The following is a 5,551-nucleotide window of genomic DNA, read 5'->3' on the forward strand; positions in this document are numbered from 1 at the left end:
CGCTGACCTCGAAAGATTAGTTATAACAGTTTGTACCCACTTTTAGGAATATGCCTAAATGATATAAGCTTTCAAACTGATGTGCTCACTTTCACAAAACCACAAATGGCTTATTCCTACAAACATCCACCATTCTTTCTCTGACATAAAAAGTGGGGCAATGGAAAATACATTTTTCATAACCATTTGGAGTGTGGGTTGGTGCCACTGTACCCAGACCCAGAGCAGCTGTTTCCAACTGGGACCAAAGAAGCTGCAGCGAGGTCTCATGGAGTCACCAGAAGGAGAGTTGAGGCAGAAGTAGCAAAGTCTCCCATCTCATTGGGTCCTGCCATGTTTTAATGTAGTAAAACACTGGATTTTCCCTGTTTATGTTCTTTTTGATTTGTCATTTTACTGGGTGATGAAGAAGGCAGACAGTAGTTGAACCATAAGAAAAAATCTGAACTCTCAAAATCTAACAAGAAGATCCTCATCCTGACCTACAGCTAGAAAGAAGAAACCTCTCTGCCTTAATAATGGGTTTTGATTCAAAAACAATGACAAAAAAACTGAGTATGTAACTGCAGTTTGCAGAGAGACAAAGGCCAACAGGCAGCCAGAGGCCAAGAGGACACTCTTTAGGAGACAAGGTGAAGGCCGAACTCCCACTCTTCAAAAAAGTAAATAAGCTTCACTTCCTGGTTCCATCACATCCTCGTCTCATCAGAGCAGCTGAAGTACTCTTTCATTCTGTGTCTCGTCTCAGTCTTTGATTTCTGTTTCTTCTTCTATCTTTTATTCTCATTCTCTCTCCCTCCTCCCTTCTTTCTTCCTCTCCCTTCCTTCTGTCTCTCTCTTTTTCTCTCCCTCGGTCTCTGTATCTCTCATCTCTTTCTTTCTCTATCCTTCTTTGTGTCTCTCTCTCTCTATGCACCCCTATTTTTCTCTCTCGCCACTTTTCTTTCTCATTAGAAAAGCAAAACCCAGACCTTGCCACCTGTTCAGACTGAGCCATTTTTCCACCGGCCCCCTGACATCTCCACAAGCTAATGTTTTCTGGCCCCCTCCTTTCCCTTCTCCTAGAGATCTCCCAGAACCAGCTCCTCTCTTCCCTGGGCCCACACCAGCCCTGTTCTACACTTTTGCTCTCTTCTCAAGCTCCACAGCTTTCTAGTCTTTCATGAGAGTTGCTCCCAACAACCTTGATCAACTCCTCCCAACGGCCATCCTCCAACATCTCATGCTTCCCCCACTCCCTACTCTACAATCACTCCAGTATTCTTCCTTCTGCCTGCCTCATGGAGTAATCTATCAGGGCACCCAGTGCTTATGCTTTTCCAAAAATCCTGAGCAAACCACAGACCAACAAGAAGTCATTCCGGTGCAAAACAAATATGCACACTAAAATCACTCCGTTGTTTCCGGCCAATTCAAGTAAGGAAATGCACGAAGCCATATCCATTTTGAATATGAGAGATTTTACTACACAATCCCTATGTTGTCTGTTTAAAAATATCTCCCCTGCAGTTTTGTAAAGAATACTTATCTACTCATTCTGCAAACTTTTACTGAGGGCCTACTACATGCTAGTCTACAGTGCCATTGGTATAAAAATGAAAAGCCATGGTCCCCATCCTCGACAGGCCATGATCCAGTTCTCCTATCTCTTGCTTAATGATTCTAATTCACTCCTAAAAATCCTGCCACTACGTGAACATTCGTTAAATAAAACAATATTGTCATCCATTTTAATGGAAAAAAATTAGAACGTACTTCCTTCTGACCGATGACACCCAAACAATTTACACAGATAGAACAATCTGTCAGTTGAATAAGGAGACCCAGTTTCTAGAAGTAATAAACAATCATCCGGAAGTAAAGACAGTTAGCACATGAGATGTGATGGACTGACACTGTCAGTACCTGCGATCGTGGTTTATGACACACTCCACGGGATGAGGAGCAGGTGGTGACGGGAGGAGGGTGAGTGAGAGCCGAGTCTGGGAGGGGTGCATTCTCCTTTCTGCACCATCTGCCTCATCGAGGTGCACTCAAAATAAAGTTGTAGCTCAGAATACATTTAGGGTGAAATGAAGTCCAAATGCAAGAAGGCTTCTAAACATGGAGAAATGTTCTTCTTACTCACACAGAAGAGACCTAGTTCATGTAACCTCCTCCTCCCTCTCACTGGGCCATGTGTACAAAAGTGGAGTGACCCAAACATGGCAAGTGAGTCAAGGGTCCCGTATATATTCTCTGGCCAGAAAAACTGTTAGGTCCAGTCAATTGGTATATCTTTGACTGTAAACATAATACTGGAATATCATTCCTTATAGCATCCATTAGTGTATTTTGAGATTTTCTTCTTTTAAGTCGTTACATCAAAAACAGGAATCGGCGTCCAAGAAGTAAAATACGTTTTCAAGAGCTGTTGCAGCAAAAAGTCTTTAGCTGAACAGTTGTCATGTGATGCATCTGCGGAACAGCAGCTCAGAGGCAGAGTTGGGGACATGAGGGGGTAACAGGTAGTGAGGGGTGTGCAGGTACAAGCTACAACCCATCTGAAAAGGAGTCTTGTCCCAGCTAAGACCAGTTGCTTCACAAGGCAGCAATATTATCAGCTCTAGAAAGTTGTGGTTGGCCTTGAATCACCAAGAAATAAAAAATACCTTCTGTCCATGAGAGACCTCTCCGTCAGTGACACTATTAGATTAACCTACCCACGACCATCGGTTGTAGCCCTAATCCCCAAACTGTTGTCTATCAAATGCAAAGTATTGGTCATAAAGAAGAGATAAGAAAGTACGAACAACACTGGAACTCTTATTTCACTCAAATGAATGGCATTGCACAAGATGCAATAAACTGTGTTACTATTGTTCTAGAGTCAAATATATTTATCCCAGAAATGAGGACCTCTGCCAGCCTATACAGCCTGTACAGCCTTTGGGCAATTTTGAGAAAGGTATCTAGTCTAGTAAGTTTGCTTAAATGCAGCACAGAGGCTCAGCTCAGGGCTTAACAAGTATAGCCCACTCTGAACTTCAGCCCTCACTTTGCTCTTAATCTGGGCGCTTCGGTGCCGTGCACAGCATGTACATTCATATGCGGCACCCCCAAAAGAAAACTGTATCATGGAAAAATGGCAAACCTAGACTATTTCGAGGAATATTTAATAGTCACTTATATTTAAATTCCAGTACACAGAAGATTCTGGAGTAAAGAGATCAGGATTACATACATAGCCAAACCATAATACCATGTATAATTGTCATGTTTCTTTGTCTGATCTTAATTTTCTCATCTGCAGATAAAAGAACTTGAACTTGCTGACTTCTAAAGATATTTTCTCCTCCGGTCTTCATGTTTCTAAAATGGACTGGTACAAAGAGTGTGCAAGCTAGCATTGCTTGTGATGACAATTTTTTAAATGATAAAAAAAAAAAAACTGTGACCACCACCCAAATGTCTACCAAAAAGGAATAGAAGTAAATAATAATACATCTATGTTCTGTAATAATTTCCGATAATTTTTAAATGAACAAGATAAATCTATAGTTAACAATATAGAACAACACCCAAGATATAGTGTTAAATGAAAAAAAAAAAAAAGCTGTGGAAATTCATGAAGAGTACGGTTTCTACACACACGAATATATGCTTGTTTCTATCTGAAGTGATCTTAGATGGATAACACAAAAAACTATTTATAGTTGTTAATCCCAAAGGACATGATGGAGGGGTAAGAGGTAGGGAGGGGGTCTTTTATTTTACACTCCTGTCTGTTTGAATTTTATCATAAGCGTTGATTACTTTTAGGATTAAAAGGAGACAATATAATTTTTTGAATTAGATTATCAACAGTTAAGATCAAACTATGGAGGAAATTTCATGAACTGAAAACCTGGATATTTGGTTTTCCCAGGGTCCGCAGGATTACCGGGAGCACTCCCACCGGGGTCTTTTCTACATTTCGGATTTTCCTGAAATGCCCTCTCCTGCAGGTTCCAGCTCCGCCCCTCCCTCCTCAGCTTCTCCAGGTTGGAGAGTAGGCACCTCACAGCATCCCCATTTACCCTCTCTGTGAAATAGCTTGAGGGTTTTCCAAAGTAACAGCTCTCTCTTCCAGATGTTAATTAAGAAGCCCAGTTGCAGGTTGACTTACTATCCTAAGTTCCAAACAGAAAAGTCTAACCTCTCTGACTTCGCAGAGACCAATAAAAGCCTGTCTGAGGAGACTTAATATAAGCAAAGAAAATTCATTTGAAAAGGTGAGGCCCATCAGTCAGCAGGAAGCTCCAAATCTTGCCGCTGGTACTTGTCAGTTGCTGACCTCCACTGTAATATCTGTTTCTGTTGAGAATGAACTAAATTCCATCAGGCTGGGCTCCCAGGGCCTCAGTGACCTGTGCTGATGCCTCCCAAGGTAAATCTGTTTTTTAATCATCTCCTCCTTTCCCGTTTCCCCATCTCTTAAATGGGGTTGCTTATTCTTGTCTCTGCCGCTTTTAGGATAAGAAGAAATCAATCAGGGATGACCAAACACTATGTGTCTATAAAATATAACAAAATAATCACAGCCATTATAACTTTAAAACCCCATTAGGACCTACAAATCACTTGGGAAAAGCATTTTATATGTGAATATAAATCACACCATCTGCTGAGCTCCCCTAATTTTTAAATCGGATCACTGCCAAATCCAAACATCAAAGAAGGAAGAAAAAAAGGACCATTTTTAGCTTTAACATATCTTTGGGCCTCTTCACCTCACAGCACCTCAGTTTTTTTCTTCTAAGACCTGAGTCTTCCCTCAGGATATTTATTCAGATCAAATTCACAACTGATTGACTTATTTTTTTAGTGTGTGTGTATGTACACACACACTCACACACACACACACACACACACACACCCCAATCACTTGGAGGCACTCTCCAGATACTAAAAAGAATTGGATTTGGGTTGTCAGGTAAAAAGAGTTTTTAAAAATTAACCAAACTAGAGATCTAACTCTGAAGAAGTTGATGAAATAGACCAGAAAGTAAAGGACCATCCTCACATATGTAGCCTCCTCCATCTTCCTTTAATAAATATTTATTAGTCACCTCCTGGGAAAGAGCAGGAAGAAAACAAGCTTTGGAAAAAGAATGAATCTGGCTCTACTACTTGTTAGTTCTATGATTTGGGGCAAATTTCTTCGTCTCTCTGACACTTAGTTCTCTCTTCTATTAAGTAGGGATTTTAATATCTCCTTTACCGAATTGTTGTGAGAATTAATAGTAAAACATACGTAAAGTACCTAGCACAGTCCCTGGCATATGGGAGACACTAGGGATAAATTAGCTTTTCTCTTCTCCATCCCGTGCAATGGTGAGAGAAGAAAAGAATAAAAATAGTTCTGGCCCTCACAGGGTTCACACCTACAAGAGAAACTTGCCTCCCAAACTCCTTTCTTGTTTAGGGAAATACTAAGTCACACCTGGATAGAGGATGTTAACATCTCATCTGCTTCCAGATCACAAACACAGCTGTCTGTCTGTCTGTCTGTCTCTCTCTCTCTCTCTCT

The sequence above is a fragment of the Pteropus medius genome, unplaced genomic scaffold, assembly GCF_902729225.1.
Source record: "Pteropus medius unplaced genomic scaffold, Ma_sr-lr_union100, whole genome shotgun sequence".
NCBI classification, from domain to species: Eukaryota; Metazoa; Chordata; class Mammalia; order Chiroptera; family Pteropodidae; genus Pteropus; species Pteropus medius.